The sequence below is a fragment of the Protopterus annectens genome, chromosome 1.part2 (assembly GCF_019279795.1).
Source record: "Protopterus annectens isolate FY-2018-M chromosome 1.part2, PAN1.0, whole genome shotgun sequence".
In the NCBI taxonomy this organism is placed as follows: domain Eukaryota; kingdom Metazoa; phylum Chordata; order Ceratodontiformes; family Protopteridae; genus Protopterus; species Protopterus annectens.
Window position 1 is genome coordinate 406,290,389 of NC_056727.1, and position 12,782 is coordinate 406,303,170.

At 38.1% G+C, this 12,782-nt stretch overlaps 1 protein-coding gene across 2 annotated transcripts in view; it reads left to right on the forward strand.

The window, feature by feature from the left end:
• SNAP25 (synaptosome associated protein 25) overlaps window positions 1-12,782 on the forward strand; it is a 560,791-nt gene that overhangs the window by 210,287 nt on the left and 337,722 nt on the right. The gene's annotated exons all lie outside the window — the stretch shown is intronic.

Genomic DNA, 12,782 nt, shown 5'->3' on the forward strand with positions numbered 1-12,782 from the left:
CCCTGGGCCCCTACTGAAAATGGACATGTATCCAGTTAGACTAGCCCGGTCAACAAATGTAAAATAAATAAATATTAAATAAATAACAGACACGTCAATTTCTTCTTGTTCTTTTCTACACACATACACATATACACACACATTTTATAAATATATATATATGTATATATGTATATATATATATATATATATATATATATATATATATATATGTGTGTGTGTATATATATATATATATATATATATATATATAAATATATATATATATATATATATATATATATATATATATATATATATATAGATATATATATATATAAGTTTCTCTGTTGCAGAAAAGTGACAAAACATTATAAGACAGAAGAAGTCAAATGTATGCTGTACACATGGGGTAGATGTGATTTTGCTGAATATAGGTTTTTAGTGAAACCATTTCAGAAGTTTTGGACTCACTGAAATTGCCATTGGAGAGCTGCCGCATACCTGTATGTGTACTTTACCTGTGAGAATGGATTCTGCCTAGGTGCCCCAACAATAGACTAGGGGTATTGCAGACTTTAAAGAAACTGATATGGAAAGTACACATGAGAACCAAAATATGCACATGCCAATACATGTATCTGAATTATGAAAATAGAAAAAATGGTGCTTTGTGATGTTTTCTTGGTGTTAAGTGTTATCTTCTAGGTGGCATGCAATCGCATGGCAAAGGGGCTATGGAGACAGAGAAAGAGAGGGAAAGCAGAAAAATAGGAGCTCTGTTTGTCAGTGCAGTGGAATAAGTATTTTATTTTCTTAAGCAGTTGGGTTGTTTTATTGCAGTGATAAAACATGTCATGATAATATAGAAATTTAAATAATCCTTTATTAGATTTTAAAAATAAGTAAATATGTTAATACACTGAAGAATTTGTAACATTTGTTGCAGGCTTTAAGTAAGCCAGTTTGAATGACACTGATCAATGAATTATGCTGATCTTGGAAATAAGTACAAAGATAAACCTAAAAACTCGAAATGAAACCAGTGAAAACTCAGTGTAATGCAACTAAGAAGTAATCTGATAACATAACCTCTGCATCTATGAAATGCTTCAGGAAATATTTATTTTACCAAGAAGAAAAAATACAGAAAGGCTACATGGACTATATGTCACCAAATTGTTGCAGAATCGTCATCATAGGCAAAACTGCATTAGCAGACCTTCAGTCCGATTGCTGAAATTCTAACAGCGACTAGGCCTTTATCCATACATGCCCACCCTGTGTTTTCAAGACCCTGCATGCCATTGTTGGGCCAGATTCCAAATGATGTTTGCAGCACCACATAAGAGCTCTACAGTGACCTAAGCATTGTGCACACATAATTGTGGAAATGCTGCACAATGCAACAGACCAACATGCATGAGAATACTAATGCTATGTGGCAAAAACCATGAGAATGTTGAGAGATGTGCACCCCCAGAAACAGAAGTGGCAGAAAGACTACAACTACAGACATTCCTCACTGCAGCAGCAGAGCAAAATTTGCATGGTGGATTACGGCCAGCATACTGGTGACTAGAAACAAAACTTTTAGTACACAACAGAGCAATGAACTGTCAAAAATATAAAACATGTGACGTCAGATATGTTTTGTGGGGATCAAAATGTAGAACATGCCCTTCACAAGGATCAAGGAGGATGGAAAAGGAAATAGAGAAGGAATGCAATCAGGAGCATTGGAACAAGGGGAAGGAAAACAGGCAAAGAATTAAAGGTAGGACAGATTTGTTTAAGACAAAGTCCTGTTTTCTGTGTAGTAAGATAAAGGATAAGAAAAAAATCAAGCTGCAGGAGGAACAGGTGTGAACATAGCAGGGAAAGATGTACACATTAATAGGTATATCCTTTGAGCAGTCTAACAATACAATTATTTTGAACAACAAAAAAAAAAGAAAAGAAAGACAGAGAGAGGAAAAAACTAGGACAAACAGGCATCATTTTAGGGTAAAATATGGATTATCAACATTGAGAGAAAAGGGATGTCTAACAGAAATATGATATGCTAGTGATGAACAGTACTATGTGTAGTCAGACAAATACAGCTGTTATGATGTGCCCTTTTAGACTGAGACTGCAGCATCTGTTTAAAGTCCTTTTCTTTGAGGTACAGCAGTCTTGGAGGTAGTAGTTTATGTAGTAGGAGTCAATGGGGCAGCAGGGGCTACAGAAACCCTTCTGAAGTATTTCAGACAGTTTCAGGGTTTAATGTTTAACTCAATGATCACACTTTTTTAGTGTCACTAACAGCTTCATTACATTTTATTCAAGATGACTGGAAATGCACAGCCAAGGATAGTGTAGAGCAGGAAAACAAAGCAGTGCTGGGTGGGCACACATGGTGGGATGATAAAAATGTTTAGCATTATAAGCATTCTGAACCTGCCACACATGATTCATGTTTGCATACACAATTTATACGTGCAGGCTACATATTTGCAGAAACCCAAGTTCATGCACACAGCTGAAATACACAACCCGAATAGCATTCAGTTTTTAAGCACCACAGATCCACAAGGTAGGTAGTTTCCATTTTTACAACAGGAACAGTCAGAGCTAACAATTCAATTTTCTTCACTGTGCTAGTAATACATTCCTTCTCAAGCCCTTCAAGTTCTGTTATCTGCTCTTTCCTTTACCACAGATCATGGCAGTCTACTTCTGCAAAAGATATGTGCAACATCCTGCATCACCAAAATGACAGTGTTAATACCTTGCGTTTTTCCAAATTACTTGCAAAATACTTCCATGTGCAAAGCAAGTGCATCTTATACTAATTTAAAGTAACATCATAGCCTTTGACTCCCAAACCTAAAGCATTCCAGTTAAACATTAATTTCTGCAATCAATTCCCCCCTGCTCAAAGCTGACACTTCAGCTTTTACCACAGCTAGAAGCAAACATTTGTATACTTTGCCTAACCTAAACTCTCACATTGTTTTGGTGTTTTAGGCTTCACAATAGCACTCTATAACCCTTTCATACTAAAAATGCATGGAGCATACTTTCAGGTATGCAGTCTCCAGGCTTAAGACAATGTAGAACATCTCAGATAACATCATAACATCGTGGATAACATTGTATTCCATTCAGAAAATAGTTTCCCTGGCAAGCTTCACTGCAAAATCAACTCATGGGTCTGTCTACAGCTTCATTCAAACTTGAAACCAGATTCAAAAATCATGGCATGCCATCTTAGTTCAACATACTACATAATTTCACTAGGTCTCTGACTGCAGTGATTGAAATTACAAGAGTTTAGAGTTAAATCTAGTCCTAGGATTTATCATTTGGTTTTAATAGCTGAACCAAGTTCTGAAGTGATCTGTATGTGGATATATGCTGAACCATTAGGAATGTTAATTCATCTCTAAAGAAATGTCACTTGCCAAAAAAAAAAAAAACTTTGTAGTTCTTTCTGTATATTGCATGCCGTAAGGAGATCATAACTCCCAGCTGAATTCTTTTCAACACTTTTTCCTCTTCACTTTGACATGCACTCACATGACAACATATAAATGTATTTGAAGCCAATGTATTATCTGCATGAGCACCGAATAACATGTTGCACATGCACATTTACACAGTCGCTTTAAGTAAAGCTATGGGGCTTGCTTTTATGCAGCTACATGCATTACAATTTATTTATGTATTTATTTGGTATAGGTTAATTGAGTTGGCCTACCAAGCATAATTGCCTCTTGTCAAGGAGACCTAGGAGAACAGTCTAGTTTAATGATTTGTCCAGAGTCAGACTGAAGGAATAAAAGCCTGTATTACAGGCCAAAGCTCGTTACCACTTCATGCTCTTAATTCTCTGTGCTAAACTGCCACACTTCTGACAATCATTATATGGAAAGATGGAATAAGAGGCTGAAAGTGATTTAATGGATTCTGATAAAATTATTTCCAAACTCATAAAGCAAAGGATGGCATTGTGTAGAAATATGCTTTTATACTCCTAGGAGGTAATCTCCAAAATCATAGCTGGAGTGTGGTAAAACATTCCCTGGGCTCAAGCTGTTATGGGGTGCAATGGCACCAGTGAGAATGTGTCGGATCTCTCCCTGCAAGTCAGTGGTGTGATCACTCAAGCACTGTTATTCTCTTAGCATTGCTGTTCATTGCATTTCATTGTTAAGACAAGAGAGAAATATTATGTGAAGACATAGTAGCGTTTTGCCTTCAACTGGGCTGGAGTGGAATATATATATATATATATATATATATATATATATATATATATATATATTTTTTTTTTTTTTTATATATACATTGATTGATGAAGCAGTAAATTGGGGGATTTTTGGGGGGATTATACAAGGTGCTAACTGCTCAGCTACAGCTCTGGTAACCTGCATATGCAAATGCACACCATTAATGCTAGAGATTTCCAGCCAAGTGCTGATTACTGTTAATATAAGGCATTCACTTCTTGTGACTGTAAAACACAAAATTCTAGGGCAGGCAGGAACAATAGTCATAACTGTTGTCTTACTAGCATCTACAATATAATAATAAATAGAAGGATATCAACCCCTCTCTCCTACCATGTTCTTGCACAGCATGCTCAAAAAACCTTTGCAAATGGATATTTAAAAGTTAGTGAAATCCAAAACTAGTACTTTGCAGTAATTTAAAACCTAAATTACAGCTGTCACAGCATTAGCTCATTGACCTAAATGTCTACATTGTCTTTCATTTGCTAGCCAGTGTTACAGCTAAAAATGATCAAAAAGTATCTAATTTACATTACTTCTTCTGTATCTTTGTTTTCCCACTTTTGCTGTTTACATCAGCAAAGACTCCCAACAGGTTGTTTAACATGCAGGGGAAGTTTGTTCTAAAAGTGGAGTAGGTGTTTTTTAGTAAATTTGTCTGTCCAGCACATTTTATTTATGTGCTTGTAGAGATATAAATCCAAAGTTCCAATATTAATGTAGCAATTTGTTCTGCAAAGATGACAGGAGGTGGAGAATATGTCCCTAATGGAGTGGAACACAAAGCATACATTACCCTCAACAGCCTATAAGAAGCTAAGCAAAGAGCTAGTGCTTCAAGCCTTTCCTAGTAGCTCAAGGACTTTAGGCCAACAGTCTTCTTACTTAGGAATCCGTGGGCTGTTCCAGGTGTCTATAATGTCTAGAAAGGTATATCCTGAAAGGGGTGTTGTACTCCATAAATGATCTAATTAAGGCTGTATAAAGAGGTATGATAACTTCTTGTAACCTGGAAGACATGCCTTTAAATATTAGTTCTACTAAACAGTAACATTTTTTGACTACTACTGCTACAATGTGTTTGAATGAGAGAGAATTATCAACCCAAGTTCTAAAATCCCTGACAAAATTATCATTTTGGAGTGGGGTATTAACAATAATGTACATTGAGGAACAGAGCTGTTTAAAAACATGTGACAACACTAGGCTTTGTCATTTAATTTTAGCACTTTTTTCTGTGCAACACTTGTTTACAAGGATTAATTCTTGTTGTTACAAATGGGTGCCAAAGGAGATTTGGCAATGACACTCAGTATGTAGTCATCTGATAAGTTAGTTAACCAAAGGTCTTGATCCCCATCTGGAGATTGTAGAAGTAGATGCTGAAGGGGGGGTGGAGCTCACACATCACCTGTTACCTTCATACTTTCTGAGGAGATGCATCATTTTTGTGGACTTCAGCCTTGTCAGTGCACAATATGCTAATTTTGTAAAAAAAATCCTGTATTGCTTTCCTTAGAAATTCATTCTCATTGACTTGACATAAAGTCAGCACAGCAAGTTGTTAGTATCCTCGTGTTCTTTTCCTTTTTCTAGAGCAATGTATACCAAATCGTAGTTTGGTCAAAATGCATATAAGCAGTTGTCTTCCTATGTGATGTAAGTAAACGGTGAGAGCAGATCAGAATGGAATAACAAAGAAATTGACAGTGCTGGCTGAAAGAGGAAGTGCATGAGGCCTGTACCTAATGAACTTTTAGTTTTACGAAAAACATCCATTTTAACACTGCTTGTTTATAAAAAGACAACTCATTATGATGTATTTACAGTATAGCAAAGAGCCCAAACAAGGTAGTCATTGAAAACAGTTTACTGTGGCTCCTCAAGTGATAAGCGACATAAGCAGTAGTTATGGTTACTCTCACTCTAAGTGAATGGACAGAATAGCTTGAAAAAGAGGAGAGTACATTGTGATGAGGAGAAAGATAGCTACAAATTAAACTATGCTAGGATTCAGAAACGCTTAGCATAAGGGGGAAGCCCTACCATGGCCATTTTCCCCTTGTAGTAAGCTTTTCTGATTCTTGACCATGCTACCAGTGAGGTTCTCCACTCACAGGGGCCTCAGCATAGAAGGTGGTCTCACGAGCTGAGCTGCATGATAATGCAGCAGTCCCGGGAGGGCTAATGCTGATTTGCCATATGCTCTCCCCCAGAAATGCCAGCAGCTCCCAGTCTGCATGCCCAAGTGATTGAGAGTGAATTGCTTGGCTGCATAAAATTTCTCTGTTGGAAAAAAAAAAAGTAACCACTGTAAAAACACAACAGTCACCCATTCACTCCTGTGTGGATGCTTGCAGTGTAAGCAGGTTCAGTGAAGACCTGGGGGTGGTGTGTGTGTTAGTGTGTTTGTGTGTGGATGTGTGCTGCATGTCTGTAGGGGCATGAATGAAGTCACGTGTGTGTGTGTGTGTGTGTGTGTGTGTGTGTGTGTGTGTGTGTGTGTGTGTGTGTGTGTGTGTGTGTGTGTCTGAGAGAATGTCTGAGAGTGAGTGTGTCTGTGTATCTATGTGTCTATGTGTGCATGTGTAAAAGAGTGCCTTTTCTAATGAAGCATGGGCCACTAGGGACAACGCTAACACTATCTGGTCTGACAGAAATGGGGTGGGCTAGTGCATGATTCAGAGATATAATGAGCAGATAATCATGCCTTTCTCGTTGTACCCATGGCTGTGTCTGAATCATGTTTTCTCACCACTGTGATAATTGACTAACCTGCAGTTATCTATTTATTACCACGTTTCGGAATCCTAGGGCATGCTTTCTTGGCTCAAACAAAGATAGCAATGTCTACTTACAGTGGTACTGAGTAATAAGTAGTGCACAGAAGATCAAGATAAGATTAAAAATGTGTTATGTGCTTCCAGTGTTTGACCATAGTGGTTACTTAAAGTGATCATGCTGACCGTATTACAAAACTAAACACAGTACATGACAACAACGGCAGCAAATAGATAATTCATTTATTGTCACATTCGCTTTCCATAAATGCTGGAGGTCAGAAATGTTGTCCATCTTTTCCTAGTATAGTGTAGTAAAGTAAGTGAAATCAACAGCAATTTCTTTTCCTTTTCATGTTTTCAGTAGTCACTCCCATATACTGGCAGGAAAATCCAATGAAGTTGAAGTAAGATAAAACTTCTGAGTTCCTATCATCATTTTCATCTGGTTTTCACACTGAGAGATTAATTAATAATATGTGTATTCTATATTCAAACAAGTTCCATTCTTTGCAATCCGCAGAATGCTTTTCTAGAATTTAAGGTTTACGTATTGTCTGCAAACAGACTGTTACAAAGATTATAGTGTCTTCATTATTTCACTTAACAAAGTGACTAAATCAGCACTTTTAAACTCATTTTTTAATATTCTTTCAGTGCTCCTATTGCTTGCCATTAGTTCTGTCTTAGCAAATGGGACCATTCATTCCTTACCCCTTCCACAAGACATGAGATAGACACAGGTGACCATCATCTGTGCAGTCACTATGGTGTTTCTTCTCTGCTTTTACCCTAATTTGCACATGTCTGACTGGCATGGCTAACAGTACTGCCTCAGTAACTGCACATTAAGCACATACCTGACTCTGGTTACAGACTATCCTTCTTGGCAGGAATTTCTCCATCAATGGTCCAGTTGCTTCTGGTATTATGCTTTTGTTGTGGGATATATCTAGCCTATGCTAGGTGTCAGGGCAGCAGTGGACCTAGCCAAACCCCCCCTCGAATGATTACTCTGGCATGTCCACCAGCACCTGAGCTGCTAGTTAAAATCGTATCACCTGGATGATGTGCCATCGAGCTGGGAAGGTAATCATGTTTTTAATATTTTCATTGTGCTAGTTCTTCACTGAAATTTCTGTCTTCTCTTTTCCTAAGAGCTGGCTGGGGATTCCTGACTGTAGAATTGCAGAACCTAGAATATATATAACTGCCTCTCTCCAGGGTTTGGTGGAATTCAAGAGATATACATAATAAAGCTAAAAGGAAAGTGTGTGTGTGTGTGTGTGTGTGTGTGTGTGTGTGTGTGTGTGTGTGTGTGTGTGTGTGTGTGTGTGTGTGTGTGTGTGTGTGTGTGTGTGTGTGTGTGTGTGTGTGTGTGTGTGTGTCTGTGTGTCTGTGTGTGTCTGTGTGTCTGTGTGTCTGTGTGTGTCTGAGTCTGTGTGTGTGTTTAAAGTTCTGAATGTGGCCCAAATGACCTTGCTTCAACTAAAGAGTATCCCAGGCACAGAAGGAGCCAGCTAGTGATAAATGATAGCAATCACCGATGCTAATTAATCCATTCCACGAATGGGAGGTGGCTAAATGCCATTGCAGGTTATCCTGTTGAGGAAGACTATGGAAGTGTACTACCTATGCATGTGCTCATCGAAGGACACCAGCAGGGCATGACATAATTGTCCATGTCAAAAAGTTTATATTGGGGAAACCAAGAGAGCATTTAAGGTGAGGCTCTTAGAGCATATAAAAGACATTGAAAATGGCAGGGAAGAAAGTCCTGTTGCCATGCACTTTTTACAGTTTCATAATGGCAACAGTAGTTATCTTAAAGGCACTATTTTGGAACAAGTTGATGCTTTTGAACATTGTAATGTTAAGTCTCTTTTATTGTATAAAGAGGCTGTGTATATTTTAAAGTTTAAAACTATGTTTCCTTCAGGTTTAAATGTTGATTTTAATTGGAAAGTGCTGCTTAATTGATTTCAATTTGTATGTATTAATTGATTGATTGACACTATACTGCTGTATATATTTGCTGCTGGTTTTTATGATTCATTCTCCTTGAAGGCTTTGGCCAAGACGTCAGAGAGAGTTTGTAATAAACTATTTTCTGTGGATTTTGCTGTTGTTTTTCATCTATCTGCCTTTGGTTGCTACATTCATGACATAATTGGAGCCTTATACTCATCTTAGGTGTGGCACTGTGGATATTGCACCACGCTTGATGGCCACGAGATGAAGGCTTGCAGTTTTAGCCACAAAATTCCCCAAAACTGCCAGAGAAAATGCTGCACCAAGACTGCCCTGAAGTCTCTGGGGCATGGACTGTGAGATCTTCATTTGAAGTTGCACTTTTCCAGAGCAGCTCCAGTGTGGGAGACAAATCAATCAGACTTGTGACCCAGATGAAGATGTGGTCTGGGCATGTGTCTGATGGTCAGACTGGGGACCCAAAATAAGTTAAAATGTAGGCTGGTATGAAACAGACTACATCTTTCTGAAATATATTTAATCTAGTCTCACTTATGTGGTTTATGCTTTCTGAGAAAGCATGCTTACAAGTGCAGTGCTACTACCTTTCCAAAAATGCTACAGTGACTTGCAAAGACCCTGACCAAGAAAAGGTTTAAGAAACTTAAAAAAGGAGATGTCAAACTTAAAAGCCTCCGGTGTTCTCATTAGTTGATGACTGTTGCAAAGTTAAGATACAAAAACAGTGTTATCACTCAGTACTGCATGTGCAAACCCTTTAAAAGTTTGCAGCAATCTCTCTGTAGAGAGAAACGATAACATCATGCACACACCTCCACAGCTGACAAGCCACAAAAGTAGGTTTATTTGGCTTGAGAGACTAGACTAGGAAGGACTGTTTCTGTCATACAGCAATGTGTTTTTTTATCTGTAAAGTTGTACAAGCATACTAGCAATGTTTCTGTAGTAATATTATCTTATTTTATATTTGGTGATAATTTATTCACTTATTTCAGTTGTTCCATAATCTGTCTGGTTATTTTTCAAGCAACTGCCTCTTTTGACTGATACAAAATGTAATAATTAGAAGAAGAAGAAAGAAGATTTCATTATTTTTACCATAATGGCCATTAAATCAGCAGTAGCAATGTACACTTCATAAATCTAACAGCAATTAATAGTTATCTCATCTGTCAAAATTACATTTAGCAATTTATTTATTTTCATATAATTCTTATAACATGCTCATTTATGTTACTTGTTTATAAACCTTCTCATGTAATCTCTTGAGGCAATGTTTTTAGACTGTCAGTGGTCCTCCTTTGCAAGACAATCAAATGTGTTGACATTAACTGCACTGACTGTATGGCTGCTTTGCATGCTGTCACATCCATCCAACCTTTCCATTTAAGCCTCCATGCCACATAAACATTGATAGACAAGCATGTGCGCGTGCACACACACACACACACACACACACACACACACACACACACACACACAAACACACATGTTCATGGAAGCGCACACACAGACATACTTGTTTCTAGTATAATGATTTTAGAATTGCTTTATCCTCTACCATCTGGAAAATAGTGGCTGCTGCAATACACTGGAATATATGGTCATCTTGTTTGATTTGCATGAGTGGTGTCTTCTTTTTAAATATTCAAAACCTTATAATAGTACATCAATCTCCTATAATTATATAATAAGGTTTTAATATGGATAGTACTTTATGTTAAACAGTTGCAGACATCTAGTTAATTTGCCTTTTATAATGCAACGTGCTGCTTTAAAATACTCACTATACGTTTGGTGCATACTGACTACAGTCATGCTGCCATAATACATTAAAGAGGAGTATTAGGTAGCAACTGATTTTGCATACACAAGCCATGGAACAATCTTCACCCTATTGTATCTCTTCTTCATCAGAGCACTCTATACAATCACATATAGTTATCATCCTGTGAGTAATGTACATGTCCTTTTCCTTCCTCCATCAGACTCTAACATTCTTTACTCCTGTAGTTTCTAGAATACCACATTTGCCTCTGATGAATCTTTTTTTTTTTTTTTGCTGTAATATTATAGAACTTTGGTGATATTAGTTAACATGACCAAATCACTTAGAGCTGTATATTTTACACTGTGAATGGCTAGCCCTGCCACGCTATGCAGTCTGTGATCCATGTTCTCCTATCTTGAGGATACTGCAAACCACAGTAAATGCCCAAAGCGATTGGTCTGTACAACTCTTCCCCCCCATAGACCACTATGTAGAGTCTGTTCTGCTGCCCACAGCTCCATTCATTGATGAGTCTAAGATAGGAACACTCAGCATGTTTTTGGAGGTGGGAGAAACCCTACACAGACATAGGGAGAACATGCAAACTCCAAACAGGCATTGGCCGGAGGTCAGGATTGAACCTTGTACCTTGTGCATGGGAGGCAAAGACCTTACAATTTATGCCAGCTGGTCTCTTCTAGACACATTCTGTCACATTGTATGAAAGTTCTGGAGTCCTACCACATTGCATAAAACTTATAGAGAGGGTGATTGATAAATGGATACACAGAGTAGTAGAAAGAAAGATGGAGGATGAGCAGGTTGGATTCAGATCAGGATGCAAAACAAATGACCTGATGTTTGCAGTACGACTATCAGTTGAGAAGAAGCTAGAGATGAGGAAAGAGTCCCAATGGGCATTCCTAGACTTGGAGAAAGCATATGACAAGATCCCAAGAAGGCTGATTTGGGCAGTACTGTGATGGTTCAAAGTCCCAGAAACATTGGTAGAATTAGCACAGGCTATGTACAAGGACCTAATGACTCAAGTATTGAACAGTATTCAGTCGCACAGAGGGGTTTCCAGTGGAAGTAGGTGTGCACCAAGGTTCAGCTCTGTGGCTGGGCAACTGACAAACATTGATAGAGACAGGACAAAGCAAGAGAGAGTACTATAAAGAAATACAGATGTACATAAAGACCTAAGTAAATGCTATATCCCTGAAGAAGATTGAAACATTTTTATCCCTTTCATGGCTATCCAGTGGTATGGAAGGTGAGCTGTCATTTCTAATGTTGGCAACCTGTGGTTTGATTACCATCTCAACATGCCAGATGGCAGACTGAGGAGATGATGTTTGGTGACATACTTGCTCATGTCTTTTGGGGAAGGCTGGGGTTCTTGTTTTGTGCTCTCTGTTGTCTGACAAGTCATTGTGGAAGACCTGCTAAAAAGACTGAGATGTATAATCATCAGAGAACACATCAGAAACAGTGGATCATGGGCAGATGTGTTCTTCTCAGTAGACCTATACTGGCATGCATGCACACACACATTCTACATTTATACTTTACACAGATGCTGCATCCATGTAATAATATTGATGCAAAGAATTTGTAATATGTAAGAAGCAATGACTGCATGCAATCACTATAGTACAGGACATGAGCACTTGAGATAAGTGTGACAAGGATGGAAGAAGGAATAGAGAAAGGGATGAAGGAGTCCAGGCAAACTTGAAAAGCCTGTGACTGAACAAGTTCCTTGACGATTGCAGACTGGGAGCATTGAGTCCCCTAATGATGTTAATGTACTGCAGACAGGGTTAAGGCTAACAAATAATTGGTGCCAAAACCCACGGATTAAACATAAATGCAGAAAAAAATGAATTTATCCCTTTGGGAAAACTGACATCCCTGCTAATTACATTATAGACAGCACCCCCCCCCCCCAAGTGTAAACCCAGTGGTACATGATCT